Consider the following 17706-nt stretch of genomic DNA (forward strand, 5'->3'; position numbering starts at 1 on the left):
TGATGAATATAATCTTATTTGCCTCATATATCCTTCAAAGGCTATTTTTCAATCAGCTATTAAGCTGGTCAAATAATGCACATACATAAAATAATAAAACCAGGTAGTTGATTAAAAACAGTACATATTATTCAACAAATAATATTTAATCAGATCTATTAATCACTGCATAAAGAAGTATTTTTAAATATATTTTACCCTGAAAGTATAATTTTATACTTTTTTCTCCTCATAATTGTCTTTGAAGCAGAGGTAGCGTAAATGGAAGCATCATGTTTTTTTAACTTATTTTAAAGTATTGTGTCAAAAACTTTCATAGCATAAGAACTACTTTTCAATGAAATTCACTGAGAGTCACTAATACAATATTATGAAAGTGTGATGAATAAGACACTAACTCAGAGTTGTCATTTCAGCTTATCACAGAAATGATATAATTATAGAAATACAAAAATAATTGAAAGGCTTTTAGGAACAATTTCAGTTGACTTTTTTGCTTTACTTTCTGTTTATAACAATTTTTTTTACTGTTTTTTTAAATTAAAAATACAACAACATAAAGAGATTTGACGACACACAATTTAACTTATCCTTTATTTATCCCCGTCCTCTGACCTTCTTCCCAAAATGTAAAACTCTGTAGTATTAAAGCATGAGATAATTGCCTCTTGCAGCTCATACCAACAGGAAAGAAGAATATGCCAAACTGGAGTCCGGCAATATTTCAGAACTCAAAGACTATACACAGGAAACTAATTCTGAGACTGCACAAATGCATTCATGAACAGAATGCAGCAGTTTGTAGTGATGTAATTAAGCCTAATCATCCTGACAATCTGGATGATAGAAGCTACTTGAGAAGAGCCCTTATGTTTGCCTTTCTAAACCTAAATTCATCTGTTTTTATTTAAGCCACATTTTTTATTGTAAGTTATTTTTAAAAATGCTCAAGCTAAACCCCAGCTGGTACGTGCTGTTCTCATTTTCTCATTGTGAAATCACATGTTTAACTTAGTGGTTAGGTTGCACCAACCAATAATATAATTATAATCTACTACAATCAATCAATCAGCTCCTGGATCTTTGGGAAGATGATATCTTCACCTGCTAATAGTGGGGAAATAATAGATGTCGACCCAAAGGGTTGAAATTCTTACAAACCTCTTTCGGGATCTTGTGTGGGTGCCTGCATTGGTCATGTGACAATAATACAGCAGCTAGTAGAGGGCCTGACATGCTTATTCAGGCAGTGGCCAAAGAAGACAAGAGTCCTATTTGTCTCACCCAGCAGAGGTCATTAGAACAATGTTTCAATAGGGACTAACAAATAGCATGAAAGGGGAGATGTAGCTTTTTTAAAAATTACAGTAATACTACTAGGATTTACTGCAGATTATGAAAGAAGTGAATGTGGTCCAAGGGAATGATGCTCTTATATTTATCTCTGTCTTTTTTCCTTAAGGAACATATATTAAGGGGATTAATAGAATATACATTCTAACTCTCTTTACAAGCAGTATTTGCCTGGTTAAAACTACCAAGGCTAATATGTGAAATGAATCCACCTCATTTAAAAGTATTTCTACTACCTGTGTATCTTCAGTTGCAGAGGTCTCTCTGTTTCTTCCACGGGTTAGCACAGCCCATAACATGTGCCAGAGGAATGAAGCTAAGACGCAGAAACTACCTGCAATCCAGACATCTACCTTCAAGGATTGATCCATTTTTTTAAGCTCATTTACTTTGGTCTCTTGGTTTACTAGAAGTAATTTGCTGGACAATCAAATGTCCTCCCCAGCTCAGTAAGCACTACCTTGCTGGAGAAGGGATGGGCATGCTGCTGGGTAGGCTGGATCCTGTCACACAATTCAACACATTCCCTGGACCTATAAGGGAAAAAAAGTGACGGCCTACTGACAAGAGAGAAACAGGTGTGAGGGGCCTAGAGACAAGACTGCTTGCAAGGTAATTTACTCTGACATCCCAGCACTTCTCATATGAGCCAAAACTATTAGCACCAGCCATAATAGTTAATAGTTCATGCTGTCAGTCATCTGCTCATCCCTTCTTGCCTTTTAATTTAAAAAATATACACAAAGAGCAACATTTGGATGGTAAAACTGTGGGAAAAAATTGTATGTGTCATGTAATTAAAGACTATGGTAATGCATATGCATAAGGAGGCTGAATTAAGGCTATATGGCCACCTTACTTCTGATATTTCCTCACTTTTGAGTGCTTGGACTTTGCAAACTCAACATTCTTCTAATATAACCAAACCAAAACAACCCCCCTCAAAAAACTGAAAAAGCAGAAATTATATCTTGTTGCACTATACCACCCCCAACAGCAGGGGTCAGATCTTTAGAGCCACAGCACAGATCTCTACCACTTGAGCTATTGGTAGCAATAGTAGGCTGTTATCTTCTATGTGGACTAGCCACTATGGGGGAAGGAGACACATATTTTGTCTGTGAGTTTCACCACTATTTGCTTACAGGAGAGGACTAGAGAGAACAATGATTCCTGGGTTCCATTCCAGGCTCTGTAGGGGAGTATTCTCTTATGGTTATAGACCCTTATGACCATTGTGTCCCCACACTCCTTCTATCCATCTCCCCACACTGACTCCTGGCTCTCTCCCCCTATCCCCAATATACACCTTCCTGACCAGTTTAAAGTCCCTGCTCCAAAGCACAGAGGTGCTGGAGCTTCTCAGAAAAGCAGTAGTACATTTTTCTTTTTAACATGAGCAAAACAACATATTTGAAATATCGTTCTGTGAAACAGCCAGACTATTTTAGCTGAAATTTTCAACAACAAAAAATCAGCTTGAGATAGACACCCGGGATGAAAATTTTTTGGCCTAAGCAGGTGAAGTTTGGCAAAGTTATAAGCAACTAAAAACAAGGCCTTATAAAGGGAAGTGTTAGGCAACCTTAACAACAGACGGTGCTACCAGATCTACCTCTAATTAAAGCACAGAAACTGTTTCGATTCCAGGGATGAGAAGCCGAAATTGGAGGACAAAGGATGTCATGTAGAGTTAGATAAGAGCTGCAGTTCAGTTGGCTGGAGCTAAAGCCTTAACTGCATAGCAGGTGCATATAAATAAAATGGACAAAGAACATGAAAGAGGATTAATTGGGCAGAGTAGAGCAGTGTGAATGTAGAATACTGTAATTCTCCCTGTGCTTAGGTATATACACTTCTCCAGAGGTTGCAGGAAAAGGACTTAATTATCTTCTCTACCGACAGTTTTCAAGTACATAAAAGATTGTTACAAGAGGAAGGTGAAAAATTGTTCTTGTTAGCCTCCGAGGATAGGTTCAATGGGCTTAAACTGCAGCAAGGAAGGTTTAGGGTAGACATTAGGAAAATGTCCTGTCAGGGTAGTTAAGCACTGCAACAAATTGCCTAGGGAGGTTGTGGAATCTCCTTCATGGAGGTTTTTAAGAAGAGGTTAGACAAACACCTATCAGGGATGGTCTAGTTCAGTGGTTCCCAAACTTGTTCCGCCGCTTGTGCAGGGAAAGCCCCTGACAGGCCAGGCCGGTTTGTTTATCTGCCGCGTCCGCAGGTTCGGCCGAGCGCGGCTCCCAGTGGCTGCAGTTCGCTGCTCCAGGCCAATGGAAGCTGCCAGAAGCAGCGCAGGCCGAGGGACATTGGAGCAGCGAACCGCGGCCGCTGGGAGCCGAGATCGGCCGAACCTGCGGACACAGCAGATAAACGAACCGGCCCGGCCCACCAAGGGCTTTCCCTGCACAAGTGGTGGAACAAATTTGGGAACCACTGGTCTAGTTAATACTTACTCCTGCCTTGAGTGCAGGGGACTGGACTAGATGACCTCTTGAGGTCCCTTCCAGTGCTACACCTCTGTGATTCTATAGGACAACAATTACAGTATTGCCAACCTCAAACATTCAAAAGTCATGAATATGGTCCCCCAAAATTATGAGATTGGCTTAAAAATCAAGAGATTTTAAAAAAAAAAATATTGCATTCTTTTTATTTGCTTCTAGCTTGTGAGACTTTAGGGTGTACTCAAGTCACATTTCAGACTTTTCTCCGTAACCATGAGAGATACACACACACAGAGAAATGAAAGCTGAGACTCTCATGGAATGACTCCAGGAACTGGTGCAATTAAGTAAAACAAACAATAATGTTGGACTCATCATGGCAACATGGCTGCCATTAGTGTAGGAGTTTGCAGGGGATCGCTGGCCCAAGGCATTTGTTCTCCCCAATAGACAAAGCTCTGGAAAGAGACTCTTTGCTTCCACCACTCCCACAATCATCACTGACATGACTTAAAAGAGAAGGACCCACTGATCATCCACTGGCCTCTTTTCCCATACAGGGAGTAAGAAGAGAGAATGATGAGCAGCCCCCACCTGCTGTACCAATGGAGCAGCTAGTTTGAATGCCAAATGCCTAGTTTGCGCACCAGTTACAATCAGGTCCTATATCTAAATATTGGAACTAGGGCTAGTTGAAAAACAGTTTCAAGGATAAATTTTCAACAGAAAATTGGAGCTTTGATTAAACTATTTTTTCCAAAAAACCTGTCAGGTTTCTGTGAAAAAATGTTGATTTTTTGTTGGAAAACAGATCAACCCCCCAAAAAACTTTACAAAGTTCAGGTTTTTGATGGAAAAGTCAAAATCCTCTACAAAAAATGTCAATGAAAACTTATTTTGATTGCCTGTCGGGGGAAAAAAATATATGTTTTCCAACTAACTCCATGATGGACTGCCCTGGCAACTGTCTATTCAAACAAACCTTGTTGATGGATGTTGTATGACTATAAAAATATACCTGCTGCTTTGGCATTTAGAGGGGGACTCTGACATCATCTTTCAAGAATAAAAATGAGTTTATCATTAAACTGTTGCCCCCATCCACTAAACGCCATCAGAAAGCTCTCTTGTGACCTTTATTGTCCTAATCCCTTTACCAATGCAATTCTAAGAGGCACTGAGTTATAACAATCAGAATATAACGACCATGGTCCTGTCGTAACTGTTTTTGCAGGGAAGAAGGCCCGGCTAGTGGTGTTATGAGTTATGGTATTGCTTATGTAATAATCAGTTGCAAATGACATAGTTGGATTGTTTATCAAATGCTAGGACCCATGACTGCATTAGTCAAGCTGGGAGAACATGATTCATGGGATGGAGGACTACCCCAAGGCCTTCCACATCACTGATAACGCCGCAGTGAGACCGTGGGGAACTGCTGACAGAGTGGCTGCATAGAGGTGTTGGGAACACTGGGGCATGGCCACTAGGTAACTCGAGGGGTTGGAAGACCACGAATGTCGATGAAGCCCCCTCGCACTAGGCCCCTGTGTCCTTGGGCCCCCCCCCCTCCTGCCTGGAGGCACTCGCAGCAGCTCTGTGTGCTAGGCCCAAGTGTCCTTGGCCCCCCCGCCTGGAGGCACACACAGCAGTTATGCTGAGAATCTGCAACAGTATGTTGCAGAGTCAGACTGCCTGAAACTAAGCAAGGCCAAACAGGGGAGATATGGAAGAACAATGCTGAATAAAGCAGCTTTATGTATAGTTTAACAAATGATACAGAGAATCAGGGAACTAGCTGGGAACTGGATTGGCTGGCTATATGGATACTTGGGGCAGCTTGCTATTGGATAAGTATGCTGGGAAAAAGGATGTATAAAAGCCTGTGTAACTTCCTGCTCTGTTGTGCAGGATTTGAGATTTTATTCTCCCTGTACCTTTTTGCAGCTGCAAATAAACTTTTCTGCTTCTCCACCCCGTTGTGATTATTGGGTGTAGCACACCGGGTAACGAACCACTCAAGCTGTTGTTCAGCCTCTCGGCACTGGGTGCCGGCAACAGCTTTTGGCGTCCCTGGGTGGGCTCGAGGCTGCAATTTAGCCTTGCCCGGACCCCTCCTGGAGGTCGAGGATTGCGGCGAGAACCGACGCCCAGCGCGCACCGGTGAGTTCATCGGGGGCCTCGGAGGAGACGCGATTTGATCGACCCCAGAGGGCACAACGGTGCAACGCACTCATATAGTGGAGAAGCTGTTGTGGACCACGGTGAAGAACCGGTCCCTTAGACGTGGGGGAGGAGCAGCTGCAGGGCCACGGTGAAGAACCGGTCCCTTGGATCAGGTAGGATCCTTTTAAAATCCGGATTATATGCTCTGTTGGAACCTGGGGACGCCCAGAGTTACCCTGTAGGTATGGGACAGGGACAGAGCTCAGAGGTTAGGGCACGGTGTACGCCCCTAGAGTGCATTCTAGCAAACTGGAAGGTATTTGGTGCGGATCCGATGACTAAGAGCCAATTAAAACGATTCTGTACAGTTGACTGGCCTCAATATCAACTAGAGGACCAGGAGTGGTGGCCACCAGGAGGGTCAATTAATTACAACACGATCCTCCAATTAGTTTTGTTTTGTCAGTGAATGGGTAAATGGAATGAAAATATGTATGTGCATTTGTTTCTGACTTTATGTACTTGACCAGATATTTTATAGCGCTGTAATCTGACTCCGACTGGTTCGGTAGCAGCTAATGTTAGTCCCCAGACCCCAACCCCCACTGTAATGGCAGAGCCGGTGTCCCCTTCGGCCCCCACACCCCCACCGTATAAGGGTAGGATGCCTCGGGTTACAGAGATTGCCCCCTCGGTGGGACTCTATCCTTTGCTTACAGAGACTGTTGTGGCTTGCCCAGGGGCAGATGGACGTCAGGCTACCACTATGCACGTTTAAACCCATGTGCCATTCAATCCAATAGACTAAGCAGCTTTTAAAACACAGGCTGGGGAATTCTCAACGAACGCAAGCAGGTTTATTTCAGTCTTTAAGGGGTGCCTCAGTAGTCACAAGCCGATTGAGACGACTGTAATATCCTCCTGAGAACCCTGTTGTCTGAGGTGGAGAGGGATCAGGTTACAGCTAAGGCAAGGGGAGCGTCAGCGTTCAAGCGAAAAAAAAAGAAAGGAATCTATCTGTCAAGTTCCTACCCCAAGTAACCGTAAGCGGCTCAGGGCATTTCTGGGTATGGCAGGCTTTTGCAGGATATGGATCCCAGAGTTTGGACTGTGGGCTAAACCCCTGTACGACTGTGTAAAAGGAGCAGATCATGACCCCTTCTATTGGACCCCAGAGGCTGATAGGGCATTTAAAATCCTGAAAAGAAAATTAATGGAAGCCCCGGCTCTGGGCTTGCCAGATCTCTCTAAGCCGTTTCAGTTGTATGCACATGAACGAAGGGGGGTGGCCCTCGGAGTGCTTACACAGCTGTTAGGAGCATGGAAGCGTCCTGTGGCTTATTTTTCTAAGCAATTGGATCAGGTTGCAAAGGGTTGGCCGGCATGTTTACGGGCGGTCGCAGCTACTGCCCTATTGCTTGAGGAAGCGAAAAAGCTAACATTGGGAGGGGTTATGCAAATCTATACTCCCCATATGGTCCAAGCCTTATTGGATGCAAAGGGAGGGCTTTGGCTCACCCAGGCTCGGATTGCTCGGTACCAGGCTAAGCTGTTAGAAAACTCTGAAGTCACCCTACAGCCTTGCCCCTCCCTTAACCCAGCCACTCTCTTGCCAGAAACAGAGGAACAGAAACATGACTGTTTAGAGATCATAGATGTCCAGTACTCCAGCCGTCCGGATTTAAAGGATGTACCTCTCCCAAATGCAGATTATGAGTGGTACACTGATGGTAGCAGTACTGTAATAGATGGGCAAAGGAGGGCGGGTTATGCTGTTGTGACCCTCCATGACACTGTGGAAGCTGAAGGTTTGCCTGCTGGGACCTCTGCCCAGCTTGCCGAACTAATAGCCCTGACCCGTGCACTTGAACTGTCAAAAGGAAAGCGGGTCAACATTTTTACTGATTCAAAGTATGCTTTTGGTGTGCTGCATGCTCATGCTGGCCTATGGAAGCAAAGGGGAATGCTGACAGCCCAAGGCTCCCCAGTCAAGTATGGGCCCCAAATCCTCCGGCTCCTAGAAGCCGTACAACTCCCCTCGGAAGTGGCGGTGGTACACTGTAAAGCCCATCAAAGGGAGGATCAAGATGTGGCCAGAGGTAACGCCCGGGCAGATAGAGAGGCTAAGCATGCTGCCACCCTGCCATCCCCTCAGGCTGAGAACGCCCATATGCATGCCCTTATCCCATCAGTAGGGGAGCTTCCAACCCCTCAGTACTCTGGGGAGGAGAGACAGCTAACTGACAAACTCAGTCTCCGGGAAAAGGAGGGATGGCTCCATTCCCCAGAAGGGAAGGTCCTCTTACCAAAGGGCCTAATCCGGCCAGTGCTGCAGAAACTACATCAAACCACTCATGCTGGCAGGGAAGCACTTATCCAGCTAATGGGAAAATACTTTATCACTTCCGGACTCCGACCCCTGGCTGCCCAGGTACAAGCGGACAGCTTAGTCTGCCAAAAGAATAATCACCGACCGGGACATCCTGTGCCACCAGCTGCCCTAGAACCCACTCCGGGCCCCGGACAAGTGTGGCAAATAGACTTTACTGAGTTTCCCCGAACCCAAGGGTTCAAATATCTCCTTGTTATAGTGGATCGGTTCAGCGGATGGCCAAAAGCCTTCCCATGCCGTAACTGCACTGCCAGGACAGTGGCCCTCAAGTTTGTTAAGGAGATCATTCCTCGCTTTGGACTCCCCCTGTGGATGGAATCTGACAATGGGACACACTTCACATCAAAAATCATTCAAAGCATCTCACATGCCTTACAGATCCCCTGGAAACTCCATACGCCCTGGAGACCGCAAGCCAGTGGGGTAGTGGAGCGTACCAATCAGACCCTTAAACGGCATCTCTCAAAAGTGTGCCAAGAAGCCTCACTGCGATGGCCTGATGCTTTGCCCCTCGTCCTACTCCGTATCCGCGTTCTCCCAAAGGGTAGATTAGGGCTCAGTCCCTTTGAAATTATGTTTGGAAGGGCATGGCCCATGAATGGCACCCCGGTTCTGTCAGGGGAATGGGAGTTGGGTAATGTTTTTTTGTCACAGTATATGTGTTCCCTGTCTGCTGTTCTCTTGTCTCTTCACAGGTATACCAAGGATTCCCAGCCTCTCCCCTTGGACTCTCCCGTCCACTCCTTACAGCCCGGTGACTCTGTGCTTGTTCGCACCTGGAAAGACGAGCCTCTCCAGGAAAAGTGGAAAGGACCCTATACCGTCCTGCTGATCTCCCATACAGCGGCAAAAATCAAGGGACACAAGAACTGGATCCATCACTCTCGTCTGAAGGCAGTACCCGCCCCCTCGTCAGCAGAACAGTGGACCGTTCAACCTGCTGACTCCTCATCTAGTGACGATCTCGGGCTAAAGCTACTGTTTAAAAAACACAAATAGCGGGCACCTTAATGCTAAAATGGGCCCACCCAGGTTCTGGAGACCCTGGGTTGAAAAGACTCTGGTAATAATTAATTGGGTAACATTGTTATTCTTTGTATTGGTATTTCCAAATTGTGCATATCGGGAGCATAACTCCTTTGTTTTGCTTGCACACCATGTTGCTACTTTAACAAACCAGACTGATTGCTGGGTATGTGCTCCAACTCCACTATCCCCCAAAACGGGAATGCCCCTTGACATGCTGCCCTTGACCCTAGCAGAATTAGCCACCACCAAAGAGCAGGAAAGAACGAACTCACCGTTCTGAAACAAGACCTCTTTACAGCAAGCCACCTATCAGGACCAGGAGTATTCAGTTGCAGTACTCACTAAGGAAGTGTTATGTTTTACCCGAAACCAATCTGATCCCTATGGGCATCCTGTGGGAAAAGAGCTCCTGTGTTATTACACAGTGGGCTAATGGGTATTGGATAAAGACCAACAGGGGAGGCCAACAGTGTGGGTGTAATGGTTCCTCCCCTTTTAGGGAAACACTTACAAATAATCTTACCACAAAAAAGGGGTTTGGAAATGTAACTTGCCGTCCAGTTAATATCTCCAATGTAGCAAGCCCAAGTGAGAAAACTCAGAGCCAAGGCTGTTGAGTGTTCTCAAAGGGGGGAGTTGTTGGGAACACTGGGGCATGGCCACTAGGTAACTCGAGGGGTTGGAAGACCACGAGTGTCGATGAAGCCCCCTCGCACTAGGCCCCTGTGTCCTTGGGCCCCCCCCCCCTCCTGCCTGGAGGCACTCGCAGCAGCTCTGTGTGCTAGGCCCAAGTGTCCTTGGCCCCCCCGCCTGGAGGCACACACAGCAGTTATGCTGAGAATCTGCAACAGTATGTTGCAGAGTCAGACTGCCTGAAACTAAGCAAGGCCAAACAGAGGAGATATGGAAGAACAATGCTGAATAAAGCAGCTTTATGTATAGTTTAACAAATGATACAGAGAATCAGGGAACTAGCTGGGAACTGGATTGGCTGGCTATATGGATACTTGGGGCAGCTTGCTATTGGATAAGTATGCTGGGGAAAAGGATGTATAAAAGCCTGTGTAACTTCCTGCTCTGTTGTGCAGGATTTGAGATTTTATTCTCCCTGTACCTTTTTGCAGCTGCAAATAAACTTTTCTGCTTCTCCACCCCGTTGTGATTATTGGGTGTAGCACACCGGGTAACGAACCACTCAAGCTGTTGTTCAGCCTCTCGGCACTGGGTGCCGGCAACAGAGGGGTCTCTGCACCTTCAGTGTACTGCAAAGATGAACTCTGCGCTGACCCTAAATAAGCTGGTAGGAAAAGGAAATTAGGGGGTTGGCCAGGCCCAAAATCATACAATCCAGAAACCCTGCACGGAAGCCTGGACTAGTCGCAGCCACCACTCCAGACCATAATAGCTAGAGAGCTGCTGCACTGAAATCTGCTTTCAGGCTGTGGGGGTGAATTACATCACTCCAGGACCAAGAGCAGAACTTTCTTAAAGTTGAGGGGCCCTGCCTTTAAAACTTGTTCCCCTGGGTAGTCTGGCAGAGTTTAGAGAGTTTGAGTTTAAGACTGGGTTAGCTGTTTGGCTGGTTTTGTAGTCCTAAAGAAATGGTCTTTTAATACCACCCATCATGCGTGATTTTATTGTTGTATGAATTCTGTAAACAAGTGCCTGGCAGCTAGAGCAGTGGGCACTGGAAAAAATCAATAAAATTAACAAATAAATCATAAATAAATTACTTGCACCAGAATCATGAAAATGAGATTAAAGAACATGTTTACAACTAAAGAAACTAATCCCATATCATTTAAAACAGTGTGCTCTGTTTTTATGCTTGGTTCCCCTCATTTTGAATCTCTGCAACCAATTTAAACATGTGGATTTCAGTTCCATTTGCTGTCAAACCACACTTCTCTACCAGCTGAGGGCCAGGGGCAGAGACTGAGGGTGAAATTCAATGGGCCAGGATGTCATCCTGTAATTGGAGCAGTCTGAAGTCAACTGAGTTAATCAGACAGGGTTGAACTTGACTGTGATTGACGAAAGTAATCATGCTATCAGTTAACTCCAAAATTCTTGAACTCTGGTGGCATAAATAATTGCCAGGCTATAAGTGGTCTTCAGATATAGAAATAGTTTGGGGGGCCAAATTCTGCCTGACTGCAGTTGTGCAGCTTTTGTGCTATTGTGCACACATCCAAGGGCAGAATTTGATCCACAGGTAGAAAGGGAGGGCAATAGAACATTCTGCATATAAAAGTTGATCAGAAAACTACCCTTTTTTTTTTCTTGTTAACTCTCATGCTTTCCATCTTTTCTTCTTTGGTAGCTCAATGTTCTTTAATTTGAACCCATATAGTTGCAAAAATAATAGGAAGGGCCTGTTCTGAACACTGGCCCAGAGGGAACAAAAATATATACAAAGAACAGAGAAAGAAATTCTAATTTGCCAGAACAACCCTTTTTGTATTCAGTGAGTAACTTTTCATCCCGCGGAAGATCTGAAGAAGAGTGCCAACAAGGGGAATGCACACCACAGCTTTCTCCCAGTGATTTTCTTTGAGCTATTACACATAACTGAATTGGCAGCACAGTTATTTGTTTTCCATTGTTCTAATGGTTCCTTGGGTGTTTGTCTTCAGATTAAGCTTTTTGATTTTATAAAATATAAGTAATATTGAAAATAAGATAACGTTTGTTTATTTTAGAAAAGTAACATCTCTAGAAAGACAGCTATTTCCGGGGATGTGGGGTGTGTATTTTCTTCTATAATTATGCCCAATTAGCCTCTGATAACATTTACCTTTCAAATGAACACATCTTTTATAAATATTCTGAATATTGTACATTTCCTCCCACAACCTCACTGGCATATTTTCTGGGCTTGGTACTGCTCCCACTGAAATGAATAGGAGCTTTACCATTGAGTTCAATCTGAGTGAGATCCCACATGCTGAAATTAAGTCTGCACTCCCACCCCCTGCTTTTCCCCGCACAGCCACCCATTCCTGCAGGGAAAATTATTCCTTCTTCCTCTCATTGTATAATATAATAAAACTATGATAGTGTTCAACAGGCTTGGGGATAAAACTAAAAGCTTTTATATACAGGGCTCACTTTTCTTCTACACCTACACCATGGTTTAGGCCCAATCGGTTCAGCAAAAAATTTTAGGCATTAATTTTAACCACATGCCTACGTGCTGTGCTGAATTAGGATCTGGGAGTTTTGCCAATGACTTTTATGTGAGTTAATTTGGGACCAGTATTAGGAAAAACATCATTCAAGCTTATGTATTTGGAATTCTTGCTCAAGAAAGATGGTAGAATGTCATTAGAATAGAATTATACTACCTTTTAGCTTGAGCAAGATTGTTCTTTTGACTAGACTGTTAGGCTAGAGTAGGAGGACACAACCTTGCTTCGGCACTTGCTCCTTTTCCTCCTGGAGGCCTGTAGTCAGTCACACCTCTTCCAATGAATCTCAAAAGTTTTTGCACCAGTTCCAGCAACACTTCTAACAAAGCACTAACTCTTGAAACATATCAAAGGTGATGAAGTTAGAATCAATGATTAATGGAGCCCCCCCCCCAAGAAATGGGAAACAAGCTTGCAACCATCCAGACTACTACCTGCTATATGCAGGAAGGCTCAGAAACTCTAGGGCTCTGCCCTGCTAAGCAGAAGATTTGGTTTTGATTCCTTTTTTGACACTCACAGACCACTGGGAAGGAAAGAGTGCTCAGCGATGATAGTGGCCACCCAGTTAATTAAAGCAAGTTATTATAACAATCTCGACAACTAGTTTTACCCTTGAGCAATATTTTACTTGTATTGCCTGGGGAATCAGCAATATTTGTAAAATATATATGGCACCAGCAAAAAACTTAAAATGCCAATTTAGAATGGACAACCTGCTTGCAATAAACTGACGATGGTAGACATAACACTGGAATGCGTTACCTAGGGAAGTGGTAGAATCTCCTTCCTTAGAAGTTTTTAAGGTCAGGCTTGACAAAGCCCTGGCTGGGATGATTTAATTGGGAATTGGTCCTGCTTTGAGCAGAGGGTTGGACTAGATGACCTCCTGAGGTCCCTTCCAACCCTGATATTCTATGATTCTATGTTGGGTTTACTGTAGTACTGGCTAACAGTTCATCCAGCCCTCCTATTCCTGCCTGCCACATTTTTGTTACATGGCTGTGGACTGAAATGAATGAGAATCTTCAGAACAACAGGAAATCTCTTCATTCCAAATCCCTGCAGATAAGAATGTTGCAGCAGGCAGAAAGAACGGACGGAGTGGGGTGCAAGTCAACACTACTGGTTTCTGCTTCCACACTCCAGCCCAATAATTGTGACTTTAATACTGACACAACCCTCATTTTGGGGAGTTAGTAGATTCCCCCCCCCCCAAAAAAAAAACTAAACAAAAAAACAACAACCCACCACCCAGAAATTAACCTTGTAGTCATGGGGACTAGTAGCTTTGACAATGTGACAATGCTGTTTTAATATAATGTGTGAATCCTATATAGAGACCTGGAAATCTGTCAGAAGAGTCTTGATTTTACCTTGAAATTGACTAGAAATGCATTTTATACAAAGGAGAGGGGGTTTTTTGTAATACATAAATATTTTCTTTTTAAAAATGACTAACAACAGTAGCAGCACACTTAATAGTAAAATAATTAGTTCCCCCAAATATATCATGATGAGAATAATGATTAAAATAATTAAAAACTAAATTTCTTGGTGTTTGAATATAAAAGCAAAACATCTCAGAATAACTTTAAAATTATACAAATGTCTCAGGTTGCCATTTATAACCTTTGAATATTTACATTTCCCTCCCACAGATAAAAACTAAAATATATGTAATTTTTCACAAACTGGTATGTAAACAAATAATTTCTCACTGCATTGGTTCTAAGTACTACTCCCTAACTATTGTCTGAACTACAGGTCAGTAGAGTCAGTAGCTTCTCTGGCTTTTCTCCTTAGTAAAATGTAATGATGTCAGGAAATATTTTATTCTTTCAAACCACCAGAAAGGAGAATTTTAGCTGAACATGCAACCATCTTTCTGCACAAAACCTTTACGCTATGGGCCTGCTCCTGCTCCTATGGAAGTCAATAAGCTCCCACCAGCTTCAATCATGCAGGATCACCATCTATGATGTTAAAACATTTGTCTCATTTTTAACTAAGTAGCATGGAAAGATTTACATATTTTTCAAAAAATTATTCCAGAATTTTCTAAATTGGGAACTTGCTAAACTTGAGGGGCAACTAAATCCACATTTAAATAAGCAGCCTGCTTTTTCAGAGGTGCTGAAGTCTCACAACTCCCATGAGTCTTCTGAAAATCAGGCAATGTGCCTAAATACAGATTTAATTGCCTAACTTTAGGCACCCAAGTTCAAAAATCTCTCAAAACTACAGTAACTGCATTATATTTAATGGAAAATATGAAAAATAGCATGGAAAGTGAAATTTCACTGTACTAAGCTATACATATGTGGGAAGCACAGGACAGAAGGTAATATCTCTGTAGTTGGTTACCTCTTTATCTTCTGTGCCAGGCTCTGGTTCACTGATTCTTTCTTCCCAAAAGCTTCTCACCCTCTCCACCTTTTCCAAGCACTGAAAAAAAGCCACTTTGCCTAGTTTGGTACTGCTGTACTGTGTATTGATTTCTTCCATCCTGTTAATCTTAAATAGCTTTGTGTTGTATCCAATAAGGTTACCATCTTGATCTCTCTCCAGCTTGGTTTCATAAATCAGTGAATACTCATGACATTTGACATCTTCCTTTTCTTGTCTGTAATGAGGAGAAACAGATGAAACATTAACATGATTCTTGCATTTTTAGTTTAAAAACAAGTCAACTGTGCAATAAAAATGTTATACATTTTTTCCTCTTAAAATCTGTGGGGGTATTTTTTTGTAGCTATAACTAGCTAGGCTCAAAAAAGAAACATTGCTGACATTAGTAACCTTTGCCTGTCTTAGATATCATTACCAGTTTTTTAGTGACTTAGGAACCTAAAGGCTTGATTTCACAGAGAAATTGACTAGAATAGCTATTGCACATTAAGCTACTCTGCAATAGCTATTCCAAAGCACACTCATTATTCTGGAATAAAGTGATTTATATTCTAGAATAATGTCCACACAGCGAGCTATGCCAGTCAACTTCCCTGTGTAGACAAGCCCTAAATTCCATTTTCACATCTGTATAAAAATGTGTTGCACTCACGCATTGAAAAAATGTCTCCTAGTACTACAGATTTTGATGGGGAGCAGTGAAATCTAACATTTCAGAAGTAAAGGAAAGGGACTCTCAATTTATTTTAGACCTAAAATCTAAAGTGAATAAAATGTTTGAATTATTTTTGTAAGCCTTGTCTAGCAGTGATGTAAACCCAAATACAATAGCACTGTGCTAGCTCATGAGAACAAAAAAGCTGAAACAAACCAATCCAGTTGCATTGTTTATTGCTTGCATTTTGCTCAACCTGGACAAACACCATAAATTATACAAAGTAAATTAGACTTTAATTATTCTTTCACTGTTATTAGTAACACAGATGAGTAATTTTGTATAATATAGGATTACGTAAGTAATTAAATATGTGATGTTCATGTGAACACTTTCCCTTTAATAGAAAATTTATTTGTCAGCATTTAAGCTAGGCTGTGTTAGGTCAGCATATCTTTCAGTTGACCTTGCCCCACTCATTCCTGGAACAGTGCCTTGTTGCTGTGTTCTGACTCCCCAGGGCAGGAAAGAGATTCTTGGAGCTTTTTTTCCTCCGCGAACAGCAGCGAGGCTAACAGAGGTAGTTTCACTGGGATCTGTCCGAGAGGAGGTACACTAAGAGCTGCATTAGGGGGCTGTGTTGGTGAGTATCTGAGTGTCTGTTGCAGGGACAGTTTGTCCGTGTGCTTGACTGTTTGAAAAGTGTGAATTGGGAGTGCTTTGTTCCAGGTGGGCCTTGAGTGGGCCTGATGGTTATAAAAAGGCAGCCCGTTGCGAACGAGTGGAGATGTGAACATAGGGATTTTGACTTGGAGTTCGCCTGGGGAGAGCCTACTGAGGCTTTCATCTTGCAGGCTTCTCTGAGTTGTTACTGCAACAGCTGAAGAAGCTCTTAGAAGGAAGGTAATATGGATGGTGAGTGATCAGCTGTTGTGACCTGCACAGGATGTGCCATGTTTATCTTTCTTCTACAGGACAGAAGCAACTTTGTCTGTACAAAGTGCAAGCTGGTCTCCATATTGGAAGAGAAGGTTCAAAGTCTGGAGAAACAAGTATCAACCCTGCATTGCATAAGAGAAAATGAAGATTTCCTGGATAGACATCAGGATATGCTTCTACGGGCACAACATTCTGAAAAATCAGAGCAGGCTGTACAGCAGGGACAGAAGGACAGTAAAGAAAATTAGCAGCATGTGACCTCCAGAAGAAGAAAGAGGAGCATCCATGTACCAGCAATGCAGATACAGGTGAGCAACCGTTTTCATGTTCTCTCCATAGGTACGAATGTGGACAGTGGATAGATGATACATCTGAGGGAAGGGAGCAGGAGAAGACTCCACCGATTGGAAGGCATGAGATGCACTGTCCTAGGGATGGGGGTTCCACGACCACCACTCCCAAGAGAAGGAGGTGGGTGGTGGTGGTCAGGGACTCCCTCCTAAGGGGGACTGAGTCATTTACCTGCCGTCCCGACCGGGACAACCGAGAAGCGTGCTGCTTGCCAGGAGCTAGGATTCATGATGTGACGGAGAGACTGCCAAGTCTCATCATGCCCTCAGTTCACTACCCCTTCCTGCTTCTCCACGTGGGCACCAATGATACTGCCAAGAATGACCTTGAGCAGATCACTGCAGACTATGTGGCTTTGGGAAGAAGGATAAAGGAGTTTGTGGCACAAGTGGTCTTCTCGTCCATCCTCCCTGTGGAAGGAAAAGGCCCAGGTAGAGACCGTCGAAATGTGGAAGTCAACGAATGGCTATGCAGGTGGTGCTGGAGAGAAGGCTTTGGATTCTTTGACCATGGGATGGTGCTCCAAGAAGAAGGATTGCTAGGCAGAGACGGGCTCCATCTAACGAAAAGAAGGAAGAGCATCTTTGTAAGCAGGCTGGCTAACCTAGTGAGGAGGGCTTTAAACTAGGTTCACTGGGGGAAGGAGACCAAAGCTCTGAGGTAAGTGGGGAAGTGGGATACCGGGAGGAAGCACGAGCAGGAGAGTGCAAGAGGGGAGGACTCCTGCCTCATACTGAGAAAGCAGGACAATCAGCGAATTATCTTAAG

General features: G+C 43.5%; 1 protein-coding gene across 3 annotated transcripts in view; it reads left to right on the forward strand.

Annotated features, from left to right (window-relative positions):
* Positions 1–16166: 16166 nt before the first annotated feature.
* The window catches only part of WRNIP1 (WRN helicase interacting protein 1), a 35456-nt gene continuing 33916 nt past the window's right edge, over positions 16167–17706 (forward strand). Inside the window, exons 1-2 of one of the 3 annotated variants that reach the window (XR_012157350.1) lie at positions 16167–16291; positions 16623–17598. The gene's annotated coding sequence lies outside the window, so the exon portion shown is untranslated. The remainder of the gene's footprint in view (positions 16292–16622; positions 17599–17706) is intronic. The other 2 variants (XM_073332195.1, XM_073332196.1) reach the window with 2 other exon arrangements.

This window comes from Lepidochelys kempii, chromosome 2 (assembly GCF_965140265.1).
Source record: "Lepidochelys kempii isolate rLepKem1 chromosome 2, rLepKem1.hap2, whole genome shotgun sequence".
Lineage (NCBI taxonomy): Eukaryota > Metazoa > Chordata > Testudines > Cheloniidae > Lepidochelys > Lepidochelys kempii.